The sequence below is a fragment of the Haliotis asinina genome, chromosome 3, assembly GCF_037392515.1.
Source record: "Haliotis asinina isolate JCU_RB_2024 chromosome 3, JCU_Hal_asi_v2, whole genome shotgun sequence".
Taxonomy (NCBI): domain Eukaryota; kingdom Metazoa; phylum Mollusca; class Gastropoda; order Lepetellida; family Haliotidae; genus Haliotis; species Haliotis asinina.
Genome location: NC_090282.1, coordinates 61,013,154 through 61,034,314, shown reverse-complemented (window position 1 = coordinate 61,034,314; position 21,161 = coordinate 61,013,154). Strand labels below are relative to the sequence as shown.

The following is a 21,161-nucleotide window of genomic DNA, read 5'->3' as shown; positions in this document are numbered from 1 at the left end:
TTGACCCTCAGGGGATAACCTCAGACACTCACATTGTTATAATAGTGTTGATTTTGGCTTACTTTGTTGTCAAATTCATCAGTTCCAACAAATTTAGAAGCAGGTAACCATTAATCAAAGGTAGAACTCACCATAGGGGTCTATTACCACTGTTTGGCCTCAAAACGAAGCAACGTTCATATTCACAACACTAGAACAATCTATTCCATTCAATACAGCCCCATCTTTACTCCCATTACCTTTAAATTTGCCTCCACATTCATACTGACTTGTTTCCATGGTGAAATAAACACAGGAAAGCATGTAAAGTATGAATTACTGAAATGTGCTCGAACCCTACAGGTTACACAACACCAAATGTTTTCCCATAGACTTCTATAGTAACCTTATATTTTTTAAAAAAATATCCAGGCTATCAACAGCCATTCCATGTACACATGGGCACTGTCTGGCCTCTAAACTACAATAAAACACAAGTTGTGGCCAACTTGTCCGGCACATTTGCCAAGCACAGGAAGCGGAACACATCAACCCCCAGCTCCGCACCGAATGTCACCTACTTCAAAATATAGGTACACACATAAGCATAACCCATGGTGATAAAAATGACAGCACTAAATACTTAAAATTGTGGTCAGTTTTAATAACAGGGTGGATGTGCTTTTAAAACACATACACATCTTACACTATTTCATCCAATCACAGCTGTCACAGGCCTCTGTCCGTTTGAGTTGTTTCCATACGGTCCTCGCTCGGGCAGCATGTGATATTGATATAGTGTAGTGGAACCTGTAGAAAAAATGGTCTGCATCTGCACAAGGCCAATCTGTGATTTATGTACTGTACATACATGAAACTTCTCAGAAAAAAAATAAAACTGCATGAAACCTCAATATTTTTTTCTGTCCAACATATCTATTATGGCAAAAGAATAAAGAGATTTGCTGCACTGATAGAGGTGTAAGAGTTACATCATGTCTACTTCATCAAAGCTTTGCAAAAATGCATTTCTGCTTTCATAGAGAAAGTTTTCAAATCATGTATATACCATGGGAGTTCACTCCTATTTCACAAAAGAAGGGGGTCATGGGTTGATTCCATACATGACTGGGGCTGCCTAGATCATATCAACCCAGAATATATTTTGAACGACCAAAATCATGGACTATAGGCCAGATATTGGGGAGATTTCACATTAAGCAGCTTTAGAATCTTGACATATGTAAGGCTGGTTGATGAAGTTTGTCAAAAAGTACTAAGTGAGGAGATGCATAATGCCTAGCTGTCTGGAACACTGATCAGAGTACCCTGCCGCCTGTTCGTCGATCAAGGCAAATGACCCCTTAAACAGATGAAATCACTTTTTGACCACAGCATGATAGGAACTTATGCTTGACTCTATTGATTCATCAAGCTAAGACTTTTAAAAACTTCCAGGAAATCAAAACTATTTACTGTGAATTGTTTTGAGGTTGTTAGACTGGACAGTTTCATGTATAAGCCAGTTTAGAGGGTACAAAGTGGAAATATCCTCATAATTTTGGAAATTTATTGGTTAACCTGCCCAAAACTGAATATTTCTATTCACAGTTAACAGTATTTGACAGTATCAGCTAAAACCAGTGTTTCTCTGCAATAATTTATGGGTTACTGGGTGACAAGAAGACATATTGTATATGGGTAAACAAGGGAGATAATTTAAAGACATCACACACTCTCATGTCAATAAAATTTCTGGTCAGACCCACTCTACAAGGGTCAATTGTTATTATTTACATCTAATCAACTTCTTGGGTTCATGTACAGCCCTTAATTCATGTCTGGCAAAAAGAAATACTGCACAGTGAGGCATTAAGAGATCATGGTCAGAAACTTCCAATGGATGACGACGACCGAGTGGGGGAAGTTACCAGTCAGACATTGTGGTGTTTTAACTGGACTGGGGTACTTAAATGTACTGTACGTACCTACATATCCAAGTACTGCAACTGCTACAAGGTGGTAAGACATATCGAAGAAAAGGGCGTGTGCTTGATTAGACGCAGTCAACAACAGACTTCAGACCGGCTTGTCGAAATACCACATTGTATGTGAAGGCTTCTGTTTCTGCTGTATGTGTGCATACACACCTCCCCATTCATCAACAGGCATTCTGCAAGCTGAAAATAATGTTGCTATTACATTAAATGTCAAATCATAAAATCCAAAACAGCAATGAGACAGTTGCAGATAAAACAAAAAATAATTTTGAAAGTCATATGTGTTAAAAAGGGGGATTTTTTTTAAAATAAGGAAAGAAAATTAAGTTGATTCACATGCAAAATGGGTCAGACAGACAGAACTGACCATATGCTTCAATGTTTACATTTAAAACAAGGGTTTGTGACATGTTCTGCTGTGCAATGAACATATTTCATGATTTTCTTATCATTTAACTTTAATTTGACCCTCAGGGGATAACCTCAGACACTCACATTGTTATAATAGTGTTGATTTTGGCTTACTTTGTTGTCAAATTCATCAGTTCCAACAAATTTAGAAGCAGGTAACCATTAATCAAAGGTAGAACTCACCATAGGGGTCTATTACCACTGTTTGGCCTCAAAACGAAGCAACGTTCATATTCACAACACTAGAACAATCTATTCCATTCAATACAGCCCCATCTTTACTCCCATTACCTTTAAATTTGCCTCCACATTCATACTGACTTGTTTCCATGGTGAAATAAACACAGGAAAGCATGTAAAGTATGAATTACTGAAATGTGCTCGAACCCTGTAGAAAAAATGGTCTGCATCTGCACAAGGCCAATCTGTGATTTATGTACTGTACATACATGAAACTTCTCAGAAAAAAAATAAAACTGCATGAAACCTCAATATTTTTTTCTGTCCAACATATCTATTATGGCAAAAGAATAAAGAGATTTGCTGCACTGATAGAGGTGTAAGAGTTACATCATGTCTACTTCATCAAAGCTTTGCAAAAATGCATTTCTGCTTTCATAGAGAAAGTTTTCAAATCATGTATATACCATGGGAGTTCACTCCTATTTCACAAAAGAAGGGGGTCATGGGTTGATTCCATACATGACTGGGGCTGCCTAGATCATATCAACCCAGAATATATTTTGAACGACCAAAATCATGGACTATAGGCCAGATATTGGGGAGATTTCACATTAAGCAGCTTTAGAATCTTGACATATGTAAGGCTGGTTGATGAAGTTTGTCAAAAAGTACTAAGTGAGGAGATGCATAATGCCTAGCTGTCTGGAACACTGATCAGAGTACCCTGCCGCCTGTTCGTCGATCAAGGCAAATGACCCCTTAAACAGATGAAATCACTTTTTGACCACAGCATGATAGGAACTTATGCTTGACTCTATTGATTCATCAAGCTAAGACTTTTAAAAACTTCCAGGAAATCAAAACTATTTACTGTGAATTGTTTTGAGGTTGTTAGACTGGACAGTTTCATGTATAAGCCAGTTTAGAGGGTACAAAGTGGAAATATCCTCATAATTTTGGAAATTTATTGGTTAACCTGCCCAAAACTGAATATTTCTATTCACAGTTAACAGTATTTGACAGTATCAGCTAAAACCAGTGTTTCTCTGCAATAATTTATGGGTTACTGGGTGACAAGAAGACATATTGTATATGGGTAAACAAGGGAGATAATTTAAAGACATCACACACTCTCATGTCAATAAAATTTCTGGTCAGACCCACTCTACAAGGGTCAATTGTTATTATTTACATCTAATCAACTTCTTGGGTTCATGTACAGCCCTTAATTCATGTCTGGCAAAAAGAAATACTGCACAGTGAGGCATTAAGAGATCATGGTCAGAAACTTCCAATGGATGACGACGACCGAGTGGGGGAAGTTACCAGTCAGACATTGTGGTGTTTTAACTGGACTGGGGTACTTAAATGTACTGTACGTACCTACATATCCAAGTACTGCAACTGCTACAAGGTGGTAAGACATATCGAAGAAAAGGGCGTGTGCTTGATTAGACGCAGTCAACAACAGACTTCAGACCGGCTTGTCGAAATACCACATTGTATGTGAAGGCTTCTGTTTCTGCTGTATGTGTGCATACACACCTCCCCATTCATCAACAGGCATTCTGCAAGCTGAAAATAATGTTGCTATTACATTAAATGTCAAATCATAAAATCCAAAACAGCAATGAGACAGTTGCAGATAAAACAAAAAATAATTTTGAAAGTCATATGTGTTAAAAAGGGGGATTTTTTTTAAAATAAGGAAAGAAAATTAAGTTGATTCACATGCAAAATGGGTCAGACAGACAGAACTGACCATATGCTTCAATGTTTACATTTAAAACAAGGGTTTGTGACATGTTCTGCTGTGCAATGAACATATTTCATGATTTTCTTATCATTTAACTTTAATTTGACCCTCAGGGGATAACCTCAGACACTCACATTGTTATAATAGTGTTGATTTTGGCTTACTTTGTTGTCAAATTCATCAGTTCCAACAAATTTAGAAGCAGGTAACCATTAATCAAAGGTAGAACTCACCATAGGGGTCTATTACCACTGTTTGGCCTCAAAACGAAGCAACGTTCATATTCACAACACTAGAACAATCTATTCCATTCAATACAGCCCCATCTTTACTCCCATTACCTTTAAATTTGCCTCCACATTCATACTGACTTGTTTCCATGGTGAAATAAACACAGGAAAGCATGTAAAGTATGAATTACTGAAATGTGCTCGAACCCTACAGGTTACACAACACCAAATGTTTTCCCATAGACTTCTATAGTAACCTTATATTTTTTAAAAAAATATCCAGGCTATCAACAGCCATTCCATGTACACATGGGCACTGTCTGGCCTCTAAACTACAATAAAACACAAGTTGTGGCCAACTTGTCCGGCACATTTGCCAAGCACAGGAAGCGGAACACATCAACCCCCAGCTCCGCACCGAATGTCACCTACTTCAAAATATAGGTACACACATAAGCATAACCCATGGTGATAAAAATGACAGCACTAAATACTTAAAATTGTGGTCAGTTTTAATAACAGGGTGGATGTGCTTTTAAAACACATACACATCTTACACTATTTCATCCAATCACAGCTGTCACAGGCCTCTGTCCGTTTGAGTTGTTTCCATACGGTCCTCGCTCGGGCAGCATGTGATATTGATATAGTGTAGTGGAACCTGTAGAAAAAATGGTCTGCATCTGCACAAGGCCAATCTGTGATTTATGTACTGTACATACATGAAACTTCTCAGAAAAAAAATAAAACTGCATGAAACCTCAATATTTTTTTCTGTCCAACATATCTATTATGGCAAAAGAATAAAGAGATTTGCTGCACTGATAGAGGTGTAAGAGTTACATCATGTCTACTTCATCAAAGCTTTGCAAAAATGCATTTCTGCTTTCATAGAGAAAGTTTTCAAATCATGTATATACCATGGGAGTTCACTCCTATTTCACAAAAGAAGGGGGTCATGGGTTGATTCCATACATGACTGGGGCTGCCTAGATCATATCAACCCAGAATATATTTTGAACGACCAAAATCATGGACTATAGGCCAGATATTGGGGAGATTTCACATTAAGCAGCTTTAGAATCTTGACATATGTAAGGCTGGTTGATGAAGTTTGTCAAAAAGTACTAAGTGAGGAGATGCATAATGCCTAGCTGTCTGGAACACTGATCAGAGTACCCTGCCGCCTGTTCGTCGATCAAGGCAAATGACCCCTTAAACAGATGAAATCACTTTTTGACCACAGCATGATAGGAACTTATGCTTGACTCTATTGATTCATCAAGCTAAGACTTTTAAAAACTTCCAGGAAATCAAAACTATTTACTGTGAATTGTTTTGAGGTTGTTAGACTGGACAGTTTCATGTATAAGCCAGTTTAGAGGGTACAAAGTGGAAATATCCTCATAATTTTGGAAATTTATTGGTTAACCTGCCCAAAACTGAATATTTCTATTCACAGTTAACAGTATTTGACAGTATCAGCTAAAACCAGTGTTTCTCTGCAATAATTTATGGGTTACTGGGTGACAAGAAGACATATTGTATATGGGTAAACAAGGGAGATAATTTAAAGACATCACACACTCTCATGTCAATAAAATTTCTGGTCAGACCCACTCTACAAGGGTCAATTGTTATTATTTACATCTAATCAACTTCTTGGGTTCATGTACAGCCCTTAATTCATGTCTGGCAAAAAGAAATACTGCACAGTGAGGCATTAAGAGATCATGGTCAGAAACTTCCAATGGATGACGACGACCGAGTGGGGGAAGTTACCAGTCAGACATTGTGGTGTTTTAACTGGACTGGGGTACTTAAATGTACTGTACGTACCTACATATCCAAGTACTGCAACTGCTACAAGGTGGTAAGACATATCGAAGAAAAGGGCGTGTGCTTGATTAGACGCAGTCAACAACAGACTTCAGACCGGCTTGTCGAAATACCACATTGTATGTGAAGGCTTCTGTTTCTGCTGTATGTGTGCATACACACCTCCCCATTCATCAACAGGCATTCTGCAAGCTGAAAATAATGTTGCTATTACATTAAATGTCAAATCATAAAATCCAAAACAGCAATGAGACAGTTGCAGATAAAACAAAAAATAATTTTGAAAGTCATATGTGTTAAAAAGGGGGATTTTTTTTAAAATAAGGAAAGAAAATTAAGTTGATTCACATGCAAAATGGGTCAGACAGACAGAACTGACCATATGCTTCAATGTTTACATTTAAAACAAGGGTTTGTGACATGTTCTGCTGTGCAATGAACATATTTCATGATTTTCTTATCATTTAACTTTAATTTGACCCTCAGGGGATAACCTCAGACACTCACATTGTTATAATAGTGTTGATTTTGGCTTACTTTGTTGTCAAATTCATCAGTTCCAACAAATTTAGAAGCAGGTAACCATTAATCAAAGGTAGAACTCACCATAGGGGTCTATTACCACTGTTTGGCCTCAAAACGAAGCAACGTTCATATTCACAACACTAGAACAATCTATTCCATTCAATACAGCCCCATCTTTACTCCCATTACCTTTAAATTTGCCTCCACATTCATACTGACTTGTTTCCATGGTGAAATAAACACAGGAAAGCATGTAAAGTATGAATTACTGAAATGTGCTCGAACCCTACAGGTTACACAACACCAAATGTTTTCCCATAGACTTCTATAGTAACCTTATATTTTTTAAAAAAATATCCAGGCTATCAACAGCCATTCCATGTACACATGGGCACTGTCTGGCCTCTAAACTACAATAAAACACAAGTTGTGGCCAACTTGTCCGGCACATTTGCCAAGCACAGGAAGCGGAACACATCAACCCCCAGCTCCGCACCGAATGTCACCTACTTCAAAATATAGGTACACACATAAGCATAACCCATGGTGATAAAAATGACAGCACTAAATACTTAAAATTGTGGTCAGTTTTAATAACAGGGTGGATGTGCTTTTAAAACACATACACATCTTACACTATTTCATCCAATCACAGCTGTCACAGGCCTCTGTCCGTTTGAGTTGTTTCCATACGGTCCTCGCTCGGGCAGCATGTGATATTGATATAGTGTAGTGGAACCTGTAGAAAAAATGGTCTGCATCTGCACAAGGCCAATCTGTGATTTATGTACTGTACATACATGAAACTTCTCAGAAAAAAAATAAAACTGCATGAAACCTCAATATTTTTTTCTGTCCAACATATCTATTATGGCAAAAGAATAAAGAGATTTGCTGCACTGATAGAGGTGTAAGAGTTACATCATGTCTACTTCATCAAAGCTTTGCAAAAATGCATTTCTGCTTTCATAGAGAAAGTTTTCAAATCATGTATATACCATGGGAGTTCACTCCTATTTCACAAAAGAAGGGGGTCATGGGTTGATTCCATACATGACTGGGGCTGCCTAGATCATATCAACCCAGAATATATTTTGAACGACCAAAATCATGGACTATAGGCCAGATATTGGGGAGATTTCACATTAAGCAGCTTTAGAATCTTGACATATGTAAGGCTGGTTGATGAAGTTTGTCAAAAAGTACTAAGTGAGGAGATGCATAATGCCTAGCTGTCTGGAACACTGATCAGAGTACCCTGCCGCCTGTTCGTCGATCAAGGCAAATGACCCCTTAAACAGATGAAATCACTTTTTGACCACAGCATGATAGGAACTTATGCTTGACTCTATTGATTCATCAAGCTAAGACTTTTAAAAACTTCCAGGAAATCAAAACTATTTACTGTGAATTGTTTTGAGGTTGTTAGACTGGACAGTTTCATGTATAAGCCAGTTTAGAGGGTACAAAGTGGAAATATCCTCATAATTTTGGAAATTTATTGGTTAACCTGCCCAAAACTGAATATTTCTATTCACAGTTAACAGTATTTGACAGTATCAGCTAAAACCAGTGTTTCTCTGCAATAATTTATGGGTTACTGGGTGACAAGAAGACATATTGTATATGGGTAAACAAGGGAGATAATTTAAAGACATCACACACTCTCATGTCAATAAAATTTCTGGTCAGACCCACTCTACAAGGGTCAATTGTTATTATTTACATCTAATCAACTTCTTGGGTTCATGTACAGCCCTTAATTCATGTCTGGCAAAAAGAAATACTGCACAGTGAGGCATTAAGAGATCATGGTCAGAAACTTCCAATGGATGACGACGACCGAGTGGGGGAAGTTACCAGTCAGACATTGTGGTGTTTTAACTGGACTGGGGTACTTAAATGTACTGTACGTACCTACATATCCAAGTACTGCAACTGCTACAAGGTGGTAAGACATATCGAAGAAAAGGGCGTGTGCTTGATTAGACGCAGTCAACAACAGACTTCAGACCGGCTTGTCGAAATACCACATTGTATGTGAAGGCTTCTGTTTCTGCTGTATGTGTGCATACACACCTCCCCATTCATCAACAGGCATTCTGCAAGCTGAAAATAATGTTGCTATTACATTAAATGTCAAATCATAAAATCCAAAACAGCAATGAGACAGTTGCAGATAAAACAAAAAATAATTTTGAAAGTCATATGTGTTAAAAAGGGGGATTTTTTTTAAAATAAGGAAAGAAAATTAAGTTGATTCACATGCAAAATGGGTCAGACAGACAGAACTGACCATATGCTTCAATGTTTACATTTAAAACAAGGGTTTGTGACATGTTCTGCTGTGCAATGAACATATTTCATGATTTTCTTATCATTTAACTTTAATTTGACCCTCAGGGGATAACCTCAGACACTCACATTGTTATAATAGTGTTGATTTTGGCTTACTTTGTTGTCAAATTCATCAGTTCCAACAAATTTAGAAGCAGGTAACCATTAATCAAAGGTAGAACTCACCATAGGGGTCTATTACCACTGTTTGGCCTCAAAACGAAGCAACGTTCATATTCACAACACTAGAACAATCTATTCCATTCAATACAGCCCCATCTTTACTCCCATTACCTTTAAATTTGCCTCCACATTCATACTGACTTGTTTCCATGGTGAAATAAACACAGGAAAGCATGTAAAGTATGAATTACTGAAATGTGCTCGAACCCTACAGGTTACACAACACCAAATGTTTTCCCATAGACTTCTATAGTAACCTTATATTTTTTAAAAAAATATCCAGGCTATCAACAGCCATTCCATGTACACATGGGCACTGTCTGGCCTCTAAACTACAATAAAACACAAGTTGTGGCCAACTTGTCCGGCACATTTGCCAAGCACAGGAAGCGGAACACATCAACCCCCAGCTCCGCACCGAATGTCACCTACTTCAAAATATAGGTACACACATAAGCATAACCCATGGTGATAAAAATGACAGCACTAAATACTTAAAATTGTGGTCAGTTTTAATAACAGGGTGGATGTGCTTTTAAAACACATACACATCTTACACTATTTCATCCAATCACAGCTGTCACAGGCCTCTGTCCGTTTGAGTTGTTTCCATACGGTCCTCGCTCGGGCAGCATGTGATATTGATATAGTGTAGTGGAACCTGTAGAAAAAATGGTCTGCATCTGCACAAGGCCAATCTGTGATTTATGTACTGTACATACATGAAACTTCTCAGAAAAAAAATAAAACTGCATGAAACCTCAATATTTTTTTCTGTCCAACATATCTATTATGGCAAAAGAATAAAGAGATTTGCTGCACTGATAGAGGTGTAAGAGTTACATCATGTCTACTTCATCAAAGCTTTGCAAAAATGCATTTCTGCTTTCATAGAGAAAGTTTTCAAATCATGTATATACCATGGGAGTTCACTCCTATTTCACAAAAGAAGGGGGTCATGGGTTGATTCCATACATGACTGGGGCTGCCTAGATCATATCAACCCAGAATATATTTTGAACGACCAAAATCATGGACTATAGGCCAGATATTGGGGAGATTTCACATTAAGCAGCTTTAGAATCTTGACATATGTAAGGCTGGTTGATGAAGTTTGTCAAAAAGTACTAAGTGAGGAGATGCATAATGCCTAGCTGTCTGGAACACTGATCAGAGTACCCTGCCGCCTGTTCGTCGATCAAGGCAAATGACCCCTTAAACAGATGAAATCACTTTTTGACCACAGCATGATAGGAACTTATGCTTGACTCTATTGATTCATCAAGCTAAGACTTTTAAAAACTTCCAGGAAATCAAAACTATTTACTGTGAATTGTTTTGAGGTTGTTAGACTGGACAGTTTCATGTATAAGCCAGTTTAGAGGGTACAAAGTGGAAATATCCTCATAATTTTGGAAATTTATTGGTTAACCTGCCCAAAACTGAATATTTCTATTCACAGTTAACAGTATTTGACAGTATCAGCTAAAACCAGTGTTTCTCTGCAATAATTTATGGGTTACTGGGTGACAAGAAGACATATTGTATATGGGTAAACAAGGGAGATAATTTAAAGACATCACACACTCTCATGTCAATAAAATTTCTGGTCAGACCCACTCTACAAGGGTCAATTGTTATTATTTACATCTAATCAACTTCTTGGGTTCATGTACAGCCCTTAATTCATGTCTGGCAAAAAGAAATACTGCACAGTGAGGCATTAAGAGATCATGGTCAGAAACTTCCAATGGATGACGACGACCGAGTGGGGGAAGTTACCAGTCAGACATTGTGGTGTTTTAACTGGACTGGGGTACTTAAATGTACTGTACGTACCTACATATCCAAGTACTGCAACTGCTACAAGGTGGTAAGACATATCGAAGAAAAGGGCGTGTGCTTGATTAGACGCAGTCAACAACAGACTTCAGACCGGCTTGTCGAAATACCACATTGTATGTGAAGGCTTCTGTTTCTGCTGTATGTGTGCATACACACCTCCCCATTCATCAACAGGCATTCTGCAAGCTGAAAATAATGTTGCTATTACATTAAATGTCAAATCATAAAATCCAAAACAGCAATGAGACAGTTGCAGATAAAACAAAAAATAATTTTGAAAGTCATATGTGTTAAAAAGGGGGATTTTTTTTAAAATAAGGAAAGAAAATTAAGTTGATTCACATGCAAAATGGGTCAGACAGACAGAACTGACCATATGCTTCAATGTTTACATTTAAAACAAGGGTTTGTGACATGTTCTGCTGTGCAATGAACATATTTCATGATTTTCTTATCATTTAACTTTAATTTGACCCTCAGGGGATAACCTCAGACACTCACATTGTTATAATAGTGTTGATTTTGGCTTACTTTGTTGTCAAATTCATCAGTTCCAACAAATTTAGAAGCAGGTAACCATTAATCAAAGGTAGAACTCACCATAGGGGTCTATTACCACTGTTTGGCCTCAAAACGAAGCAACGTTCATATTCACAACACTAGAACAATCTATTCCATTCAATACAGCCCCATCTTTACTCCCATTACCTTTAAATTTGCCTCCACATTCATACTGACTTGTTTCCATGGTGAAATAAACACAGGAAAGCATGTAAAGTATGAATTACTGAAATGTGCTCGAACCCTACAGGTTACACAACACCAAATGTTTTCCCATAGACTTCTATAGTAACCTTATATTTTTTAAAAAAATATCCAGGCTATCAACAGCCATTCCATGTACACATGGGCACTGTCTGGCCTCTAAACTACAATAAAACACAAGTTGTGGCCAACTTGTCCGGCACATTTGCCAAGCACAGGAAGCGGAACACATCAACCCCCAGCTCCGCACCGAATGTCACCTACTTCAAAATATAGGTACACACATAAGCATAACCCATGGTGATAAAAATGACAGCACTAAATACTTAAAATTGTGGTCAGTTTTAATAACAGGGTGGATGTGCTTTTAAAACACATACACATCTTACACTATTTCATCCAATCACAGCTGTCACAGGCCTCTGTCCGTTTGAGTTGTTTCCATACGGTCCTCGCTCGGGCAGCATGTGATATTGATATAGTGTAGTGGAACCTGTAGAAAAAATGGTCTGCATCTGCACAAGGCCAATCTGTGATTTATGTACTGTACATACATGAAACTTCTCAGAAAAAAAATAAAACTGCATGAAACCTCAATATTTTTTTCTGTCCAACATATCTATTATGGCAAAAGAATAAAGAGATTTGCTGCACTGATAGAGGTGTAAGAGTTACATCATGTCTACTTCATCAAAGCTTTGCAAAAATGCATTTCTGCTTTCATAGAGAAAGTTTTCAAATCATGTATATACCATGGGAGTTCACTCCTATTTCACAAAAGAAGGGGGTCATGGGTTGATTCCATACATGACTGGGGCTGCCTAGATCATATCAACCCAGAATATATTTTGAACGACCAAAATCATGGACTATAGGCCAGATATTGGGGAGATTTCACATTAAGCAGCTTTAGAATCTTGACATATGTAAGGCTGGTTGATGAAGTTTGTCAAAAAGTACTAAGTGAGGAGATGCATAATGCCTAGCTGTCTGGAACACTGATCAGAGTACCCTGCCGCCTGTTCGTCGATCAAGGCAAATGACCCCTTAAACAGATGAAATCACTTTTTGACCACAGCATGATAGGAACTTATGCTTGACTCTATTGATTCATCAAGCTAAGACTTTTAAAAACTTCCAGGAAATCAAAACTATTTACTGTGAATTGTTTTGAGGTTGTTAGACTGGACAGTTTCATGTATAAGCCAGTTTAGAGGGTACAAAGTGGAAATATCCTCATAATTTTGGAAATTTATTGGTTAACCTGCCCAAAACTGAATATTTCTATTCACAGTTAACAGTATTTGACAGTATCAGCTAAAACCAGTGTTTCTCTGCAATAATTTATGGGTTACTGGGTGACAAGAAGACATATTGTATATGGGTAAACAAGGGAGATAATTTAAAGACATCACACACTCTCATGTCAATAAAATTTCTGGTCAGACCCACTCTACAAGGGTCAATTGTTATTATTTACATCTAATCAACTTCTTGGGTTCATGTACAGCCCTTAATTCATGTCTGGCAAAAAGAAATACTGCACAGTGAGGCATTAAGAGATCATGGTCAGAAACTTCCAATGGATGACGACGACCGAGTGGGGGAAGTTACCAGTCAGACATTGTGGTGTTTTAACTGGACTGGGGTACTTAAATGTACTGTACGTACCTACATATCCAAGTACTGCAACTGCTACAAGGTGGTAAGACATATCGAAGAAAAGGGCGTGTGCTTGATTAGACGCAGTCAACAACAGACTTCAGACCGGCTTGTCGAAATACCACATTGTATGTGAAGGCTTCTGTTTCTGCTGTATGTGTGCATACACACCTCCCCATTCATCAACAGGCATTCTGCAAGCTGAAAATAATGTTGCTATTACATTAAATGTCAAATCATAAAATCCAAAACAGCAATGAGACAGTTGCAGATAAAACAAAAAATAATTTTGAAAGTCATATGTGTTAAAAAGGGGGATTTTTTTTAAAATAAGGAAAGAAAATTAAGTTGATTCACATGCAAAATGGGTCAGACAGACAGAACTGACCATATGCTTCAATGTTTACATTTAAAACAAGGGTTTGTGACATGTTCTGCTGTGCAATGAACATATTTCATGATTTTCTTATCATTTAACTTTAATTTGACCCTCAGGGGATAACCTCAGACACTCACATTGTTATAATAGTGTTGATTTTGGCTTACTTTGTTGTCAAATTCATCAGTTCCAACAAATTTAGAAGCAGGTAACCATTAATCAAAGGTAGAACTCACCATAGGGGTCTATTACCACTGTTTGGCCTCAAAACGAAGCAACGTTCATATTCACAACACTAGAACAATCTATTCCATTCAATACAGCCCCATCTTTACTCCCATTACCTTTAAATTTGCCTCCACATTCATACTGACTTGTTTCCATGGTGAAATAAACACAGGAAAGCATGTAAAGTATGAATTACTGAAATGTGCTCGAACCCTACAGGTTACACAACACCAAATGTTTTCCCATAGACTTCTATAGTAACCTTATATTTTTTAAAAAAATATCCAGGCTATCAACAGCCATTCCATGTACACATGGGCACTGTCTGGCCTCTAAACTACAATAAAACACAAGTTGTGGCCAACTTGTCCGGCACATTTGCCAAGCACAGGAAGCGGAACACATCAACCCCCAGCTCCGCACCGAATGTCACCTACTTCAAAATATAGGTACACACATAAGCATAACCCATGGTGATAAAAATGACAGCACTAAATACTTAAAATTGTGGTCAGTTTTAATAACAGGGTGGATGTGCTTTTAAAACACATACACATCTTACACTATTTCATCCAATCACAGCTGTCACAGGCCTCTGTCCGTTTGAGTTGTTTCCATACGGTCCTCGCTCGGGCAGCATGTGATATTGATATAGTGTAGTGGAACCTGTAGAAAAAATGGTCTGCATCTGCACAAGGCCAATCTGTGATTTATGTACTGTACATACATGAAACTTCTCAGAAAAAAAATAAAACTGCATGAAACCTCAATATTTTTTTCTGTCCAACATATCTATTATGGCAAAAGAATAAAGAGATTTGCTGCACTGATAGAGGTGTAAGAGTTACATCATGTCTACTTCATCAAAGCTTTGCAAAAATGCATTTCTGCTTTCATAGAGAAAGTTTTCAAATCATGTATATACCATGGGAGTTCACTCCTATTTCACAAAAGAAGGGGGTCATGGGTTGATTCCATACATGACTGGGGCTGCCTAGATCATATCAACCCAGAATATATTTTGAACGACCAAAATCATGGACTATAGGCCAGATATTGGGGAGATTTCACATTAAGCAGCTTTAGAATCTTGACATATGTAAGGCTGGTTGATGAAGTTTGTCAAAAAGTACTAAGTGAGGAGATGCATAATGCCTAGCTGTCTGGAACACTGATCAGAGTACCCTGCCGCCTGTTCGTCGATCAAGGCAAATGACCCCTTAAACAGATGAAATCACTTTTTGACCACAGCATGATAGGAACTTATGCTTGACTCTATTGATTCATCAAGCTAAGACTTTTAAAAACTTCCAGGAAATCAAAACTATTTACTGTGAATTGTTTTGAGGTTGTTAGACTGGACAGTTTCATGTATAAGCCAGTTTAGAGGGTACAAAGTGGAAATATCCTCATAATTTTGGAAATTTATTGGTTAACCTGCCCAAAACTGAATATTTCTATTCACAGTTAACAGTATTTGACAGTATCAGCTAAAACCAGTGTTTCTCTGCAATAATTTATGGGTTACTGGGTGACAAGAAGACATATTGTATATGGGTAAACAAGGGAGATAATTTAAAGACATCACACACTCTCATGTCAATAAAATTTCTGGTCAGACCCACTCTACAAGGGTCAATTGTTATTATTTACATCTAATCAACTTCTTGGGTTCATGTACAGCCCTTAATTCATGTCTGGCAAAAAGAAATACTGCACAGTGAGGCATTAAGAGATCATGGTCAGAAACTTCCAATGGATGACGACGACCGAGTGGGGGAAGTTACCAGTCAGACATTGTGGTGTTTTAACTGGACTGGGGTACTTAAATGTACTGTACGTACCTACATATCCAAGTACTGCAACTGCTACAAGGTGGTAAGACATATCGAAGAAAAGGGCGTGTGCTTGATTAGACGCAGTCAACAACAGACTTCAGACCGGCTTGTCGAAATACCACATTGTATGTGAAGGCTTCTGTTTCTGCTGTATGTGTGCATACACACCTCCCCATTCATCAACAGGCATTCTGCAAGCTGAAAATAATGTTGCTATTACATTAAATGTCAAATCATAAAATCCAAAACAGCAATGAGACAGTTGCAGATAAAACAAAAAATAATTTTGAAAGTCATATGTGTTAAAAAGGGGGATTTTTTTTAAAATAAGGAAAGAAAATTAAGTTGATTCACATGCAAAATGGGTCAGACAGACAGAACTGACCATATGCTTCAATGTTTACATTTAAAACAAGGGTTTGTGACATGTTCTGCTGTGCAATGAACATATTTCATGATTTTCTTATCATTTAACTTTAATTTGACCCTCAGGGGATAACCTCAGACACTCACATTGTTATAATAGTGTTGATTTTGGCTTACTTTGTTGTCAAATTCATCAGTTCCAACAAATTTAGAAGCAGGTAACCATTAATCAAAGGTAGAACTCACCATAGGGGTCTATTACCACTGTTTGGCCTCAAAACGAAGCAACGTTCATATTCACAACACTAGAACAATCTATTCCATTCAATACAGCCCCATCTTTACTCCCATTACCTTTAAATTTGCCTCCACATTCATACTGACTTGTTTCCATGGTGAAATAAACACAGGAAAGCATGTAAAGTATGAATTACTGAAATGTGCTCGAACCCTACAGGTTACACAACACCAAATGTTTTCCCATAGACTTCTATAGTAACCTTATATTTTTTAAAAAAATATCCAGGCTATCAACAGCCATTCCATGTACACATGGGCACTGTCTGGCCTCTAAACTACAATAAAACACAAGTTGTGGCCAACTTGTCCGGCACATTTGCCAAGCACAGGAAGCGGAACACATCAACCCCCAGCTCCGCACCGAATGTCACCTACTTCAAAATATAGGTACACACATAAGCATAACCCATGGTGATAAAAATGACAGCACTAAATACTTAAAATTGTGGTCAGTTTTAATAACAGGGTGGATGTGCTTTTAAAACACATACACATCTTACACTATTTCATCCAATCACAGCTGTCACAGGCCTCTGTCCGTTTGAGTTGTTTCCATACGGTCCTCGCTCGGGCAGCATGTGATATTGATATAGTGTAGTGGAACCTATAGTTCTAGACGATTCGAGACGGACATCGTGCTCAGTCATCGCTGCGCCTTAAGAAACACTAGTCGTTTCTCAAATTGATATTTCCTTTTTAAGTGAGGTCTACTATCAGGTATGTATCCAGTTTTTATGTTATGCATACTCTTGGACTGGTCAAATTTTGATACAAATTACCTTTTATTTAGTATCATGGGACCTAAATCGCCGGGAAAGTGCTTCTCATAAAATGGGGTTGGGACGCTAAACGTCGGTGTATGCCTTGGCAGGAACACGACGTCTAGCTAACTGAACTAGGTAAGAGTTCCGCCCGCAACCCGACGGAATCAAAATTACAAACTGTCGTGCACACCTCACCCTTAATAAGGTAGCAAGTCCACACCATTTTTAGATCAACGGTTCAGATTTTTAAAACTATTTTGCCAAGGTTTGTTGATACATCAGCATTGCAACAAACTTTACCTGATTAAATTCTGTCCATCCGTTCTTGATCAACAAGGTGATCAAGTCAACTACTGTCAACTCTGAGAAATGTCCACATTTCCATTTTTGTGAAAAAAACGTCACACCTATTTATTTCAAGTACCAAACTATTTTAAGTAAATGTTGTTGAACCACAAATATATTAATAGTCTTTTCTATCAGCACAGTGCTTTCCAGAGGAAAAATGTTTCATCTGGAATTATACGTCTTCTTTGAACATCCTAGAACTTCGAATCAACGTATGTTTCAGGTCTGCAGAAGAAGAAAGAAACGGTTCATTAAACATCATGACTGATGTACAGTGTCAATGTTGGCAAAATCAGTATCTAAACACTAAATTATTGAAACAGATTCAAGTTAGAGTCAAGATTATGAAGTGCTACCTTTGTTTTTAATCAGTTAAGATGAACTTAAGATTGTAACATGTTTTCATATATTCTAATCTTAAACCTGTATCACCAGTGTTGAAGATTCAATTTACACTGTGCTTTTAAAGACAGTGCTGAAGATACCATGTTTCAAACCTGAAGCAAATCTGATGCTGAATTATATCAGTGTATGTTGCGCGTGTGTTGTGATGCTGTAATGTGCAAAAAATACTCACTCTCTACCCAAATCTACATCATGTGTTTATGTAAGTGCTATGACATCCACAAATGAATAATGCTGAATTCTGCTTAAATTAAAAGATCAATAAAATATTGTCAGTTTTCAAATATTACTATTATTAGCCACAATTTTGTGTTCTATGGCTGTCACTTTTGGATACAGACAGAAAATACATGTAAATCTGAAAATAACATACATATTGCGCAAGGTATTTGAAACAAATAATGCTTTCCTACCTGTTTAATAATCAAAGTACACACATTTGAACACTTTAAAACATATTAAGCATGTTAAATAAAATTACTCAATGAATGAGTTAATGACACGATCATTGTTAGCTGGATTCACACATGGAGTTGTCTGCCCCTGGCAATACACCCCTCCCTCACACAAATCTATCTGAAATGTGCATCCCTGGTTACATTAAGTTAAAATTTGTTTTATAATGGAGAGGATTGATGTGTGCTTATGATAAAAATAATCTAAAGTGTGCCATCGATTGATAAAACAAATTTCAATGTTCAGCAATATTTTAAATTGTTGGAAAACTATGAAAGAACAGAGCAGACCAACCTTTTTTGCCAATGGCGCCAACGCGGGAATATCTTCTGAAGGGACCAGTCGTTGTTTTTCACCCAAATACATCGTGGATAAAGCCAGAACGCGTAACACAAGGACCCCCAAAATTGGACCAGGTTTTCATGAGTACTACAGAGTTACGTCCCTTGGCAACTCACTTAGTGTGGACTTGCTACCCTTAATACACATTCATTCAATAAACTAGAATAGACTATAACTAGAATATATTTCTGGTCAAATAGATCTCTAACTTTGATGGGTAAAATAATGATAATTGCAACTCAGTTTATCCCGCTTTTTACACAATTGTTTGCCTTCTCCAATCCACATAAGCTTTTTGCCAAACGTTTAAATACTACACTTTATAAGTTTATTTGGTGTGAGCGTGATAAAATTCAAAGAAAAATGTTGATGAACGATTATTGTAAGGGTGGCTTAAAACTGACTGATGTTCTATATTTATGTAAGTACATGAAAATCAAATGGATAGCATTTGTGACATCATCACCCTTTGGTGAAATTGATCTACCTTGACAGGTAGAACCTGGCATATCGAAACTAAGAGGCGTCTGATCCATGTTTCCAATCTGTGACATATCATAATTGACAGCCTTCCTTTCCTTGATCACAAAAGCGTGAAATAGGTCCACTTTTGTGCTCACTTGGTCCGGCAGTTTCTGCGCAATGTGTGTCCTTTGTCTCAGGGTCAAATCCCTCCTCTCCATGAATCGGGTACACCATGTTGACGAAGCTTTAAACGAAGAGGGAAGTCCAAACTCCTCCTTCTTCGCCTTGTAAATCGTCAGCGCTCGTTGACGAATCATGTTCCTGGTCACAATGAAACCCGACTGCCTCTTTTCGTGTATCCACTCAGTCAGGACGTCCTCTAACTTCGTAAATGGTGTTACCGTGAATCTCCTTGCTTTCTTGTTTCTTGGCATCTCCATAAGCATGGCCTTCTCCTTTCTCCAGTTTCGCACTGCAGTTTTGACATCAAACTCTGCAGCAGCACTGTTGTTAGTTGCCTCAGCCTGAGCAACAACTCGCAACTTGAAAGAAGCATCATAAGCGTGGCGTTTCCATTTCGAATTCATGATGAGAATGTCATTTCTAGAAATTATTCAACCTTTTATACCTATGTGCAATAACTCACCAATTTCCTTGATACAACATCTCCCACTCTTCAGACAATGCCGCCATGTTAATTTGTTTGTACTGTATAAACTTTTATACTCGTGTGCATTTGATCAGTTTCCTTGATACAACATCTCCCAGTCATCAAACAATGCCGCGATGTTAATCTGTTTGTACTGTATAAACTATTAACGCACTGAACAGACATCATTCACTCATAGGCTTCACGGATTAATTATAACTGTTTTGAATACCGGTATGAATTAATTAAATGCCTTTACAAAGTCTTTGTACAAACATCGAAACAACAGCAACCTGACCATTTAATATCCTTGTTTATTTACTTGTGTTCCGTTTGTGTAGTGTCAAAACCGTGGTGAGCAATTTCACTCTTCACAGTACGTGACGTCACCGGAAAGGGTGTCAGTCAAATCGCCCCAGCGACAAAACACCCCAGCAAATTTGGTCAAATCGCCCCAGATATTTGGTCAAATCGCCCAAGGTTTGGTCAAATCGCCCAAGGTTTGGTCAAATCGCCCCAGGGGGGTAATCAAAACGCCCCAGTTTATTCAAAATGGTCTGATATAAACCATAGATGCATGGTTTTGTCAACTTCCATACTTTATTCTTCACATAATATTATGTGTTGTATTATTAGTAATATCCCATGCCTAGGCAACACCATAATACCCATTATTTGGTAAACAATTACAATCTGAATAAACGAAAAAGTTTGTATAAATATTTATTGTAAATGCTGTAAATGCATAGTTGTTTGTTTGGCATTGTGTAATCATAACAAGTTTGGTATAACACATAAAAACAGTCTAGATCTTTGTCAACATAGTAATACCAATTATTTGGTAAAGAAATACAATCTGAATTAAATAAATGATTTGTATAAAATGTTTCGAGTAAATGCTGTGCA

The 21,161-nt window shown here is 37.6% G+C and overlaps 1 protein-coding gene and 6 long non-coding RNA genes across 9 annotated transcripts in view; 1 reads left to right on the top strand and 6 right to left on the bottom strand.

Annotated features, from left to right (window-relative positions):
- Positions 1-622: 622 nt before the first annotated feature.
- LOC137276957 (uncharacterized) lies at positions 623-2,159 on the bottom strand. Its single transcript, XR_010956597.1, has 2 exons — positions 1,972-2,159; positions 623-789 (listed from the first exon to the last, which is right to left on the bottom strand). It is a non-coding gene; the product is annotated as an uncharacterized lncRNA (long non-coding RNA).
- A 2,894-nt stretch (positions 2,160-5,053) lies between these two features.
- LOC137278272 (uncharacterized) lies at positions 5,054-6,590 on the bottom strand. Its single transcript, XR_010956655.1, has 2 exons — positions 6,403-6,590; positions 5,054-5,220 (listed from the first exon to the last, which is right to left on the bottom strand). It is a non-coding gene; the product is annotated as an uncharacterized lncRNA (long non-coding RNA).
- A 905-nt stretch (positions 6,591-7,495) lies between these two features.
- Positions 7,496-9,032, bottom strand: LOC137278271 (uncharacterized). The gene is made up of 2 exons (XR_010956654.1): positions 8,845-9,032; positions 7,496-7,662 (listed from the first exon to the last, which is right to left on the bottom strand). It is a non-coding gene; the product is annotated as an uncharacterized lncRNA (long non-coding RNA).
- A 905-nt stretch (positions 9,033-9,937) lies between these two features.
- On the bottom strand, positions 9,938-11,474 carry LOC137278270 (uncharacterized). Its single transcript, XR_010956653.1, has 2 exons — positions 11,287-11,474; positions 9,938-10,104 (listed from the first exon to the last, which is right to left on the bottom strand). It is a non-coding gene; the product is annotated as an uncharacterized lncRNA (long non-coding RNA).
- A 905-nt stretch (positions 11,475-12,379) lies between these two features.
- On the bottom strand, positions 12,380-13,916 carry LOC137278269 (uncharacterized). The gene is made up of 2 exons (XR_010956652.1): positions 13,729-13,916; positions 12,380-12,546 (listed from the first exon to the last, which is right to left on the bottom strand). It is a non-coding gene; the product is annotated as an uncharacterized lncRNA (long non-coding RNA).
- Positions 13,917-14,821: 905 nt separating this feature from the next.
- On the bottom strand, positions 14,822-17,428 carry LOC137278268 (uncharacterized). Its single transcript, XR_010956651.1, has 3 exons — positions 17,327-17,428; positions 16,171-16,358; positions 14,822-14,988 (listed from the first exon to the last, which is right to left on the bottom strand). It is a non-coding gene; the product is annotated as an uncharacterized lncRNA (long non-coding RNA).
- The window catches only part of LOC137278262 (peroxidasin homolog), a 49,076-nt gene continuing 45,289 nt past the window's right edge, over positions 17,375-21,161 (top strand). For 2 of the 3 annotated variants that reach the window (XM_067810504.1, XM_067810502.1), the window contains exon 1: positions 17,455-17,543. The gene's annotated coding sequence lies outside the window, so the exon portion shown is untranslated. Of the gene's footprint in view, positions 17,544-21,161 lie in introns of all 3 variants that reach the window. The other variant, XM_067810503.1, reaches the window with a different exon arrangement.